The 14,470-nt window shown below is 31.9% G+C and overlaps 1 pseudogene; it reads left to right on the top strand.

Annotated features, from left to right (window-relative positions):
* The first annotated feature begins 384 nt into the window (after positions 1 to 384).
* LOC104851393 lies at positions 385 to 2,337 on the top strand (annotated as a pseudogene).
* The last annotated feature ends 12,133 nt before the right edge of the window (positions 2,338 to 14,470 follow it).

Below are 14,470 nucleotides of genomic sequence, written 5' to 3'. Positions count from 1 at the left end.
AAACAAAGTCTTTGTAAGTAGGAAAGAGTGAAGGAGGTGAAAGGAGGGCAGGGGTATGGGGGAAAAAGATAAGAACCAAGACACACCATGTAAAGGTAGAAGTCCCCAATGATGAATCTAACTGTGCCATTCTCTTTAAATGTACCAATAAACTTACTGTGGTGGGGGAGAGTTACCTTCCTTGGAACAGTTTCCAAATACCCTAGTAGATGCTGTTTTGACATAATTTTTATCTGTATGTTCACCTTCTGAGCCAGAAAAAATTAATCATGAAAGTGATTTTCAGAATGAGATGAAACTTCAGAAATTAGATGGTCAAATTTTGTAGCTTCTCAATGAAACTACTAATTCTTTAATAGATTATGATCCTGAGAAAGACCTCAGACCAAAAGAGATACAGAAATAACTTCTGAATGAGACTATGGAAACAGAAAAGAATGCAACAGAAAAGAATGCAACAGAAAAGTTCCTAGAAGATCAAAAATTCCATTTTATGCCAGAACTATCCAAAGTATTAAGCACCCAATACAAACAACAGTGCTTTTGGAAGTTTCAGCTGTAAAATGAAACAACATTACTTTAAGGACTTATACATAAGGTCATCTTTAGCAAATTGTAATACATTATAAGAATTAGATGACCAAGAGGCCGAATAAATTAAAGTAGACAAAAGTGGCTCAGAAGGCAACATTTACAGGTCCCTAGTTGAACAGCTAGATCGAAAGAAAGAAATGAGGTAGAAAGCTGAACAAGCTGAAAAGAACCTTATGGGTTACATTGATGAACTACATAAACAAGCAAGTGAAAAAAAAAAAAAAGATATTCATAGCCTGGATCTTCTTACCACAGATAGACTAAAGGAGGTTATAGTTAAGGAGAGAAATTCTAAGGTACAACTTGAAGTTATGGTTCACAAACTTCAAAGTTAAATTTAAAAATTAACTATTGAATTAATGAAAGCAAGAGATCAACAAAAGGATCAAATTAAACACTTCAGAACCCTGGAAAAAGCATAAGGAAAAATGGAGAGACAAAAAGGGCAGCAGCAAACAGTACAGATGAGACTTCTCCAAGAGGCAGAACTCAAAGTTGCAGCTGTTGACAGAGAAATAAACTTACTTTGAATTTCTCTTAACCAAGAAAAGGAGCAAGTGCTATAACTTCATGAACTGCTGGCATTGAAAGAACAGGAGCACAAGAAAGAACTTGAAACAAGGGAGCCTTTTAGTGATGTTGAGTTCCAGGATGCCTTAGCTAAGGAAAGAGCCAAAGCAAAGAGAAAGCATGAACAAGAAGTAAAAGAATACCAAGAAAACATTCATGTAGTAAACCATCAATATTTGGATTTAGAACATGAATTCCGTATTGCTTGAACAGTTGAAGCCAGAAGATTTAAAGATGATAAAGAAGGTTTTAAAAAGGTTGCAACTGAGTTAGCCAAAAGCAAGTGTGCTCTTATTTGGGCTCAAAGAAAGGAAAATGAATCTTCTTCTTTAATTAAATATCTAACCGGTATGACAATGGAACAAAAAACAAAACTAGCAGAATTTTACAAATTGAAACAGGAACAAGCAGCACATGTACAGAATCAAATTAACACTCTTGAAATTTTAATTGAAGAAATTTTAAGTAGAGATAATGAATCTCTGAGAAAAATGCATGAAAGTGAGATTGATGTATTGAGACTAAAGTGCAAAATTATAGAAGACCAAAATAGAACCATTAGAATAAAAAAAGGATTGTCTACAAGAAAAAGATGAACAAATAAAAATTTCACCAGAAAAGATCACTGAGATAGAAAAATGTGCTCAACAACAACTCTATGAAAAATCTTTGCAACTGGGTAATATAATAGAAAAACTAGAAAGGCAGGTGAAAAAAAGGAAATTTTTAAAGAACAGTTAAAAAAAGGAAGTAGAATTTGAAGAAATAAGAAAACTTACAGTACACTTAATCAGAAATGGCATGATAAAGGAGAACTTCTACGCCATCTAGAAACACAGCAGAAGTAAAAGAAAAATTTGAAAACAAGGAAAGAAAATTTAAAGAAGAAAGGGACAAAAGTATTGGACTACAAAAGGATACATTTGAAAAGCTTCATAGCATGGATGATGCCTTTAAAAACAAGTAGGTGCAATTATTGAAGCTCATCAACCTGACGTAGGACAACTGGCAAGTGAAAAATATAAATGCATTGAATCTGCAAATTTAAAGGTTCACTGAGTTGAAGAAGAAATGAGTGAACTTTTGGAAGAAACATGCAAGAACACATAAGCAACAGAAGCAAAAATCAGCTGACTTGCTTGTGCTCTAAATGAGACTCAGTGAGAAATGTAATGGTTCTGAGAACAAATTTAATTGAAAGGGACCAGCAGACCTCTTGTACAAATCATTAAATAATGTGATAGTAGTAACTGAGAAAAAAAAGTTACACATATGACTTGGCTTTGCTTCTGCACACGGGCTCAAACAAGTGAGACATTGAGACAAATTCTTGTACATGAGAACTCACATAGAAGTGCCAGTTACAATGACCATCAGGAAGTTTTATGGAAAAAGGATTCTTCACCAAATAAAATCTGAAAACCAGAGATGCAATGATTCTTTAATCTAAATGATATATGACACAAATTTTCTGAATAATTTTATCTATAATAACTGACTATCACTAAGGAAAGATACTTTCCTGAAATTGGGCCATAAATGATAAAAGCAATTACCAGAGATTGTTCTCCACATTATTTTGAGTTAAATAATTACTGAAATAAAATAAGTACATGCATGTAGATTATTATTATGTTTTTGCAAATCATTTCATAGGCTTACCTCATACTCAGAGAAAGTAGCTTAGTAAAAATAATCATCTACCTCTGTATGTGTGTGTTTGTGCATCTTTGTGTATTAAAATACATTTATTGAAATTGATTCCTAAGAATCTGCATTTTGATGAATATATATCCATTGAGTACTTTGTCTTCCTGCAAAGAGTTTTTTTGTTTGTTTGTTTGTTTGTTTTCTTTGCTTTGGTACTGGGGATTGAACTTGGGACCTTGTGCTTGCGAGGTAGGCACCGGAACCACTGAACTAAATCCCAAGCCCCCCTGCAAAGAGGTTTTATAATGGTTCATAAGATGTTCTCTGAACACCTTCTCAACCTTTTGTAAAGTTCCTGGAAACTTTCTGATCTCTAACTGTGGTGTGTGTCTGAATTAGTGCCTCTATTTCTGCTAAGAAAGATTTAAGTCCAAATGTGTTCCAGAAGTTTAATCACACTTAGAGGCTCTTGGGTCTATATGATTTCTTCTCTCAATTGTTTTCCTTTTATAGTAGTCTAAACCAAGGAGAGGTTGGTCCAAAATCAAACATTCTAGCTCCTTTACCTAGTTGGGATATTTCAAAGGTAAAATTTATGCTGCAGAGCTGTCCATGAGATCAGAGTGAAAGGGAGGTCATTATGTATGTCTGTCTGTCATTATGTATGTCTGTCTGTCATTATGTATGTCCTTACTGTAATTTTTCATTCTTCGATGCTCTGATCCTTTCCCTTGAATCTTGTTGTTAATAAATCTCCTTTGCAGAAATTGTCACCTTAATGTCTATGTTAGAAATATCTCACATGGTCAAAGATAGAAAGTACTGCACAAAAATAGAAAGATCATTATTTTGTAGCCTTTAAAAAAACAAACATAGCTGTAAAAATGCAGACGAAACAATTTCATTAAAGAAAAGGTGTAAAACAAAGTTGGATCAATTCTGAATTCACAAATAGGACAACATTTATTTAAAAGTAATTAAAAGACAGGATTTTCAAAGTTTTCACCATAAAGAATCAATGTTTGAAGAGATAGATATGTTTAAACTGATTTAAACATTACAAAATATCTACCTGCAACAAAATAGCACATGCTTTCCATTAAAATGTATAATTTCATGATTTGAAGTATACATTTAATTTAAATTTTATGAAATGTAGACAATTTTCTATTTCCCCATAAATAGGAATCAGTTATACATAATCATGTTTTAAAAAACACACAGAGAAAATGTGCTATTACTTATATGAAAGTCAGTAAGTCTTAAAAATGTTTTGAGAAAAATAGAAATATCATTGTGATGAAGCAAAATGAAATATGGATATCAAAAAATACAAAAACTATAGGATGAACACGTGACCAGAGAAAAGTACAGCTGTTGGCCACACAAAAGGACAAGTAAGCCAAAAAAAGGAGTTGAGGGAAGGCAGGTGACTATTTGAAAAGAAGGCTGGAAAAAAATATGGTGGTTCTTCCCATAAAATCTGCCTTACTAGGAAACCAATTTAAGACTTATGAAGTTGTCCCAACTGTGTAGGCACCTTCTCACACCAGGTGATGGGCAACTGGGGACTGCCCAGTGCCATCTCATAATGAATGGGGCAGAGGATACAGACCTGATACAAATGTCATAGTATTGAGGTGCTTCTACATTCTGAAATTCTCAAGAGTAAAGATACTTTTCCTTGTCCATATTCCTGTCACATTATGCAATGAACAGGTTAGTGAAAGTTTCCGTCTCAAGGTGATTTCGTGATTGCCAAACTTAAGTAATATAAGAACATAAATTTGAATGTATTATTTCCAAAAATAAGGGTCAGTTGAGGTTACATGGGGTCAACAATAAGATATTGATACTTATTTCAAATATATGGAAAAATAGATGTGAAAAATTTTAATAAAATATTCATAAATATATACACTTTCTTCTTTCAGAAAATAAGGCCCTTAATAAAGCTGGGTGGATTGTGTTCTGAGAATAAATGATATATTACAATAAGAATATATATTAATATATATCACCAAATTAAAGAAGTAAAAAAATAAAATCTTGGTCATGTTCATATATGAAATTGATGTATTTTTTTAATGAAAACCAAAAAACATTTAGTTTAACTGGAACAGACAACTTCCTTATGTTTCTATGAAATAAACAAGAAAGATATTACTTAAATGAACAATTAAGATTTCCATGATAATCAAATGAAAAAATATTATAACTAATAGAACTTGATATATAGTAGTCAAGCATTCAAAGGTAAAAAGATGTCATAGCATTAAAATTATGAAAATATGCATATATATATTAGGTGAAAATCATTAAAGTAATATTGCTATATAGTAAGAAAACTAAAGTTGTATTATGGGATGAAAATTCATTTCTCTGATGTTGCACAGGGTTGTTTGTTGAAAGAGAATACCAATTTATTTTTAATATTTTTCTTCATTCTCCATGTTAATTTTCAAAAAGATAAATTCCTGAAATAAAAATTACTTGGAATTTTGATAGAAAGATTATGTGACAAAAATTCTCTATGAATTTTTTTTTTTTTTTTTTTTTTTTTTTGGTACTGGGGATTGAACTTGGGTCCTTGTGCTTGCAAGGCAGGCCACTGAACCGCTGAGCTAAATCCTCAGCCTTATCTTATTATTTGTTAAGTTATTCTATAAAGAAGTATAGAATTTTTGTTACTCATTCAAAATGTATCCATTTTATTTCTAATTTATTCTCTATTTTTATTCAGTGGTAAACTTTAATAAAACAGATATTACTAAAGAATATTAGAAAAATTGACGACTACGTAGAGTTAAAATACTAGCATAGGTGTTTATTCATATGCATAAAGAATTTATATTGATCATGTGACAAGGATTTTCCATAGCTGAGTGTATGATCCTTTAATATTTATATACATGAAGCTTAGCGTATTTCATAGCAATATATAAATAATGCACATATTTTATATATTGTTAGAAATCAATTTTACTTAAAGTACGTGTAATCCTTTGTACAGCACTCACCAAAAATAATTCTCAAATGAATTAAAATTTTACACAAATCATAATTTTATTTTTATTTTTATTTTTATTTTTGGCACCAATGATCGAACTCAGGATCTTGCACTTGTGAGGCAAGCAGCAGCACCACTGAGCTAAATCCCTTACCCACACAAATCATAATTTTAAAAAGTATAAAGACTAACTGACAAAGAGCAAGAATCAGTACCAAATTAATAAGGAACCAAAACTGTAAATCTACACTGTCTTTCAGTAAATTAATATGATAAAATTTTGTTTGTGCTTTTATTTTACTGTTCCATTTTATTATAAATTATCTCTTGTTATTAATGATAAAATGTACCATTATCCTATTCAATGGTTAGGAGAAAATCTTGAGTCATAGTGAAAATTTATATCAAAGGAACATGTGTACTTGGGAAAATATATACATTGCTTTCAAATTTACAAATGATGTCACTCATTTTAGATGTTTAGATTTTAGTTTTACATTTATTTTTTAATATATATCAAGAAAAAACAAAAATATCCATGAATCTCCATTTGTATAATTTTGAAATTATTTTTACTTGCACCTCATTATTCTACATTACTCGTTTAAAAACAAAATATAAATTGTCATACTTTAAAAAACCCACAGAAATAATTATTATTTACCTTAATACTTGTTTTCCTTAAATAAGAAGAACAATTATGACTATTTTTGCCCCATGAATATACTCCATATGTGAAAAGAAATAATTAAACATTTTAAAAATAAATGCAAAAAGATTTTCATAGAGTATTTAGATGATTTATTAAATGCTCTAAATTATATATACATATATATTTATTTAATATTTATTTGGAAAGCATATAAGATTCAGCAGGAATAATGTACGAATTTCCCTGGGCATCAAAAAGCTGACCAAACATTTTATCTTCTTCTGGAAAGTAAATAACCAAGTGCACTTTATGTCTGATAAAAGGGAATGGAATGTGTGTAAAATGGCTTATGAATTGGTCTTGCACATTAAGTGTCAGCCTGCTACTTTCCGCTGCTCATTCCAAAGGCATTGAATTGTTTTCTTTCGTATCAGGAGTAATAGAAGTTGGCCTAGCCAGGAAAGAAAATTGGGCCCCTGATGATTGAACCTGCTACACCACTAAAAGTTACAATCTGATTCTTTTCATTGTTTTCCTAGGCAGAAATTGGTATGCGGAACCGGCATCGCAGATCTAAATTTCAAGAAAGAACTGAATATAAAACATCCTGGAGCAAAAATGTTAAAATGAATGTAAACTCAGTTATCTGCAGGAAGAAAATAATCTATTGTAAATAAGATGGCCTTTAAGTATATCTATCAAGGCATATCATAACTGAATAATATTTGGTACATAATGTTGAGCTATAGAAATCACTACTATGCAACATTTTAAAGTTAATGTTTTTGTTGTTGTTGTTGTTGTTGTTGTTGTTGTTAAAATACCAATACATCATTTGCGGTTGCTTAACAAGTTACTTTTAATGTACCTTTCTTTAGTTTTGCATTTCAACTTTCTCCTCTGATAAATATTACAGGGGAAAAGAATCATTATTTTCCCTTCACGTTTCCATTTTCCTTACATGTAGAACTCAGAGTATTTTCTTTTACAGAAAATTTTTAGTATTGTACATATGTTTTGTTTTGACAGAAAAGTATGCAATGGCCTCAATTTATACTTTATTTGAGGAATAAGAGAATGTTAGTAAGAAGAGAAGTCTTTGTTTGTTTGGTTGGTTGGTTGGTTTTGTTTTGGTACCGGAGATCAAACTAGGGATCTTGTGCTTGCGAGGCAGTTGATAGCACCACTGAGCTAAATCCCCGACCCAGAAGAGAAGTTTTATAATTAGCAAATATAATAGAATGTCAATCCTATATTGGTTTTTACATCCAGGATAACTGTGTTATTTTTATAATATACACACAAATTTGGCTATATTACATACAATAAATGTGACTGTTAATAGCATATAGAACGTTGGAGTTCCCTTACCATTCAGTGCAAAGTGAATATAGCAATTAAGTGAAGCATTATGTGAAAATAGAATATATAAACAGTGAGTGAAGGATAACTAAAAAAACACATCAGCATGGTTTGATACACTGAAAAAGGTATCAAATTACCTCTGAAAGTAAACATTGTTTGAAAACTAGAAAGATGAGCTCCTTTAGTGTTGAAAGAGTGCATGATGTAGAGATACGCGATGGTCGTGACCTTTCCTTCTTTGACTCTGCCTTTCTGTCCAGATTCCTTATCAAAAAGAGTGCATTACAATACCGACGGTGCATTCCACACTTCCCTACATCTCTTAGGTATTCTCTCAGTGGGTTGGCTTCCTTCGTATTTCAGAACTGTGCTGTTTTGGCATCATTCTAGAATCCTCTATCTTCTCATTGTCACCAGTAACACAACTTACACTGCACCTATATTGATATAGAATATTAAGAAATGGTAATAACACTAAATAGTATAGTAATATATATTCAAAGCACTTATATTCTGAAATTATACTATTCGTTTTGTGCTAAGATATTCATTTCTGTCTTAACACAAGTTTCAAAAAGGTAAGTAAATTAGTTTTATAATGCTGTCTAAAAACTGATCACAAACAGAGGCTTCTCACTCAGGGTGTTCGTGACTGGAGTTTCCTTGGTCAATAATCTGGACATTTTTCTCCACTCAAAATTACATTCAGGCTGAAATCTAAGTGTTAGCCAGGATTATTGCCTCATCCAACAGGATATCTGCTTTCCTATTTTACACTTAGTTTCTGGCACACAGTCTCTAAAAGCCCTTGAAATGGTGGTATCTTTTCTATACTCATTTTCTATACTCATTCTTCTTTGGAAATGATAGGATTGATAATGAAAGAGGACTGTTCCCCAGAAAAGCCGACCACATGGGTACAGAGTTAGAGATTTCAACCTTGCCATCCTACCTGTGATGAGGGGTGAGTGAGTGGAGAGAGTGAATTCAGTTATCCATAGGCAGTGTTATGGTTTGTGTCTAGCTGTATTCATAGGCTTTTGCAGATATGGCTTAATCCAGAAAGAGCGATATTGGAACTGATTCATGATACAATGCTCAAGGGCACTAGGATTAAAGGTGTGAGTGCTACCTGCCTTAAGTAATCTGAATAAGGTAAAAGGGGAAGAAAGATGCTGTTAAGGTTCCTAAAACAAGTAGTTGTGAATCATGCTTAGTTGTTGAAAAATTGACCAATAGCACAAAATGACAACATTGGAATGTTTATAAAAACATTCACTTAGTAGCACTGTGGCACACCACACCTCCAGAGACAGAGTCTTTTGTGCTCAGAACCTTTTTTGGGACATTGTCCTTTTATGCTACTTATTCTGTCTGTTCATTTGCTATCTTGTAATAAAACTGCAATCATAATTAAAGTACTTTCTTGTAATTTATTTGGTCTTTCTAAAAAAAACTATAAAATCTGAGGTGGGTTGCTGTTATTCCTAAACTACTAATGAAAGTTAAAGAAGTGTGGACTTACTGAGGACTCCACTTATAGCTGGAACATAAAGTATGAGCAGTTTTGTATGATTTATCTACTAAGTGACTGAGAGTATGGTATCTGAAATTAGTTAATAGAAGAATGGTACAGAATCATATGACACCTTTTTGGTGTCAGAGAATTGGAGAATCCATTGTTTATAGGAAAGAACCAAAAACTAGCTCATAATTTTTGCCATATATCAAACATAATTAAGGGAGTGAAAACAATTGCCCTTTATTATCCAAATGGAACTGTTTCCAAGATTGCCCAAAAATAATATGCATGGGATAAGTTCAGTTCTTTTGAATTTACTTAAATTTCCTCTATGAAGTACTATGTGGTCTCTTTGGGTGAACGTCCCATGTGCTCCTGAGAAGAAGGTGTACTCTTTGGTTTGGATGGAACACTGTAGATAACTATTAAATCCATTTATTTGAAAGTTTGTTTCAACTCCAATATTTCATTGTTGACTTTCTGTGTTGCTGATCTGTCCACTGTTGACAGTGGGGTATTGAGATCCCCTATTACAATTGTTTGATGTTTATTTGCTTTTTCATATCGATTGGTGTTTGTTAAATGAAGGTGAGTGCAACGATATTTGCTGTATTGACATTTGTAATTGTTAACGCTTCCTGTTGAATTGTTCCATTAAGAAAAATATGGTGGTGACCTTCTTTACCTCTTCTAATCATCTTTGCTTGAAATCATTTAGTCTGAAATTAGGAGAGCCTCCTTTGCTTTTTTCTGGGTTCTAGTTGTATGGAGCATTATTTTCCATTTTTTAATTTTTATTCTGAGCATCTTTGTATTAAATATGTATTTCATTTTTTTTTGTATTTTTTTCTTTTCTTTTTTTTCAGCTTTAATTGGGTTTATTGGTACATTTTAGGGATACAGTGCAGTTATATTCATTGTTGGGATCTTGTACCTCTACATGACAAGACTTGATTCTCATTTTTTCCCCTTGTCCCTGCCCTCCCTTCACCCCCTCCTCCCCTCCCCATCTACAAACACTTTATTTTCATCTTTTCATTCTCTCACATTTTTTTCTTTTCCCTTTTTACTCTTCCCCTACCCATCCCACCTTCCCTACACCTTTATATACTGCATATTTTGGGGGTTTGTTTCTTGATCTGTTCTGCTGATCAATGTCTTTTGAATGGGAAATAGAGACTCAGAGATTTCACAAAACATGAATGCTCATTTTGTATATAAAATGGTGTAGTATTTGCATATAAATTACATAGAATTTCCATATACTTGAAATCTCTAGACTACTAAGACTTAGTACAAAGAAAATAATTTGCAATTAATCATTGCTTTGTATTCCTTAGGAAATAATAACTAGAAAAAGAAGTGGATATATTAATTATAGGGATATTTATTAATATAGATAACAAACTCTATTTTGTCATTTTTACTGGTCCTACCCCAAATCTCAATGGAAGAGGATTTTACAAGATATAGTACAAGGGGAGAGGAGATCATGGGCTACTTTAAAGTTTTTTGAAATTCAGTAGAAAAACTTAGATGCTTAGTGTTTAATACAATGTTTGATGAATATAAATATTCCAGGGTAGATTAACTTCTGCATTGTTGTAAGTGAATGGTCTTCATTTAAGTTATGTAATATATAAATAAGATTTTGTGAGTTCATTTCAGTGACACGTAAAATAGGATTTCAGTATCCACATTTAGAAAGATGCATTCATCCCTGTTATATTTTAGATGATAGTTCTACAAAGGTGGCCACAGAATCACTAATTATAATGGTAATAATTTTGGAATTTCATGATCGGTGAATATTTAAAAAAAAATCTGTTCCTAAATGCTGAGATTTTGTAATAATAGGGAATTGAGATATAGTAAATATGAATTATTAATGCCTATTTTATATACTATATAATTGCCCAATTGGTATTTGTTGATAAGCTTTATAAATCCCAGAGATTTTACAATGGAGAATTTTTTTTAACTTTTAAGGTAAATTAAATAGCCCCTAAGGCTCTTTTTAGCTGAAATGGAGCAGATTTTCATGCAGTAAAGCCTCAACTTAAAGATTAACAAATAAGAATAAGCAAATGCAATACTCTTAAAGACAACTATTTAACCAACAAAAAATATTTATAGCTTCCATATAGAAAAATTCTACATATACATGAATATACATTTGTACTATTATATGTATTTTTTTCCTTTTTAAATTTTTTTTTATCTGATAAGGGGGAAGTAATCTATCTTATTTCAAAAGATAATAAAAGATCAAGCTTGGTAATTTGGGACAGATAATACTGCTGAGTGCTTTGGGGATTTGAATCACCTTTAAGCCAAAGGTATTGCTCTGAACATGTGGCCACTGACCCTGGGGCTAAACTATAACTCTGATTTTGCTGAGCCTTGACCATTCATTCCGGCGACAACTGAGACAGATTCTACAAACTGCTTCACACAAATAATGCTGTTGGATTGCTTGTTGTGTTCACTTGCAGAGCTAATTTTTTTTTTCTAATTCTTAAGGCCAAAAATTCATTGAAATTTTACCTTCTCATCCAATCAGTACCATTTTTGCTCTTTGAACTAAAAGGTTTTGTGGAGTCTCTTAATCATTACAATCTCTGAGATAAGAAAGCCTCAGTGCAATTCAGAAATTTGTATCCTAATTTAACCTTCAATATAACACTACTGTTTTCTGTATATAACAAGTTAGGTGGATTAGGATAAAATTGTCTTAATTTTATTTTTAATAATTTCAGAATATATGTATAGTTTTAGACAGAAAAACCTAAAAGTATTAAGGACTTTAAAACATTTATATATTATCTATTAAATAGATAATATATATATACACATATATGATGTGATCCTATTTTTTAAAAATAATACAAGAATGCTTAAGGAAGTACTACTAGGCAATTTAGCTCCTGTGTCCATACTCTTACCAATTACAAAAAACATAATAATTTAAAATTAATATTTAATATTTTTCTTTTTTCCATTAAGTATAGTGGTACATTCAAAGCGAACAATACAGTTACACTTATCATTAGGATCGTGTACCTTTACATGCTATATCTTGGTTCTTGTTTTTACCCAAAACCCCTGCCCTCCCTTCACCCCCTTCACTCTTCCCTATTTACAAAGACTTTGTTTCCTTATTTTCCATTTTTTCATATAGTTTCTTTTCCCTTATTTCCTTTCCCCTCCCCTTCCCACTTAACCTTTGACCATTTTCTTCCTCTTTAACACTTGAATTATACTATTTGAATGTTATTTACCTTTTTAGGTTTTCACTCAAATATTTCCTAAGTACTATTGAAATTCATAAAAATTTATATCCTATGAAATAGCTACTATCCTTTTTTATATAAACTTTTTATTTATTCATTAAATTTAGAATTATTGAAGGATTAGTTTTACATGACCTTGTGCCTTAAAACAAAAATTCAATGCTAAGATGCTTAAACTGAAATTATATGCTAGAGACAACTAATTTTGCAAAAAAATTAGTGAAAAATAGTTATTGATAGAATGCACCGAACTTGAAAAGAAATCCATGTGTTCTAGTTTATAGGTGGGGAGGGGCAAGGAGCTTCGTGCCCTATTGTACAGTAAAGTGACTATGCATGACTGTAATTCAAAATGCAAGAAGAGGGCTGGGGATTTAGCTCAGCAGTGTGGTGGCCTGCCTTGCAAGTGCAAGCCAAAAAAAATAAATGAATAAAAAACATGCAATAAGAAAAGAGTTGAAAAGAGTTGAAAAGTTTTTTGGTTTTTGTTTTTTTTTTTTGGTACCGGGGATTGAACTCCAGTCCTTGCACTTGCAAGGCAGGCCACTGAACAAAAAGAGTTAATGTTTTTTGTTTTTTTTTTTTTTTTTTTGGTACCGCGGAGAGAAACCCAGTCCTGGCACTTGCAAGGCAGGCCACTGAACTGCTAAATCCCAGCCCCTGAAAAGTTTCTTTTTATAAAGAAATAAATATAGGAAGCTATAGATATGTTTAATTTGATTTACATATTACACAATGTATTCATATATAAAAACATCAGTGTTGATTCATTCATATATAGAACTTTATGTTTCTCATATAAATTACAATACTTTAAACTAATAAACATTTTAAACAGATAATTGAATGAAACAAGGCTTATGCAAAGACTTTTAGATATTTAATAATTAGTAATGTCTTACTTAAAAATATTTATACATGTCTTCTTTTTGCTATGGGCAGGATATTTAAGTTTACCACTATTTCCTAATTTATATCCATAAGTAATAAAAAAGATAATGAAAGAAAATTATGGCCTAGGTTATGGACATTTCTAAAGTAAATTATTATTATTATTATCAACATCTTAGAAATGGGAAAACTAAAGTTATAGTGTGCCTCACAAAATAATATCGGATATATAAATGCAGTGTCAATTTCTTCATTTTCCTAGCATTTATTCTAAAAACTACAATGAACTATCTTGTATATGGCATTATATTTAACTTCTGGGAAACAAGTACTAATGAGTTATAATATGAACAATATAGCCTTCGCCATGGTTTCAGGCTAAAACATACAATAGCTTTTTTCAGTATTTCAAATATGCAATTATCTTTCAAGGTATATGAAGAAGTATCAGAGACCCTAGCTGTGGGTTCTGGTCTGCTCAGTGTTACAAAGCAAGGTTAAAAGAAAAACTCAAAAACAGAATTAAATAGAGAATGTTAAAGATGACAGAGTGTGAACAATAGAAATTCAATGCACTCTGTGCCAGATTCAAGCCATTTTATGATAGCCAGCGGCCGAGCACCCAAAAGTTTCCTCAGCAATGGGAAGCAGTTTGATTTCTCTTTTTAAACCATGCTTTGGGTTGGGGAGGGCTCAGGGATAGCAAGCAGAATCTTACAGAAGCAGAACCGTGCCAGATGTCACACACACTAGGCGAGCTACAAGACATCCTGCAGGATGTGAATATTTTGGGTGCCTTGTTCAAGTGCAAACACTTTGTTCTAGCACCAGTACAAAGCGGCAGTGAGGCACAAGATGGAGTCGGCCTGGCGATCACAAAAGAAATGGGGAGCCAGGATGGCCAATGCTTGTTCAAGCAAGGC

This window comes from Fukomys damarensis, unplaced genomic scaffold (genome assembly GCF_012274545.1).
Source record: "Fukomys damarensis isolate Sample0158 unplaced genomic scaffold, DMR_v1.0_HiC HiC_scaffold_24, whole genome shotgun sequence".
Classification (NCBI taxonomy): domain Eukaryota; kingdom Metazoa; phylum Chordata; class Mammalia; order Rodentia; family Bathyergidae; genus Fukomys; species Fukomys damarensis.
The sequence above is the reverse complement of the archived record's forward strand: the minus strand, read 5'-3'. Positions and strand labels throughout refer to the sequence as shown.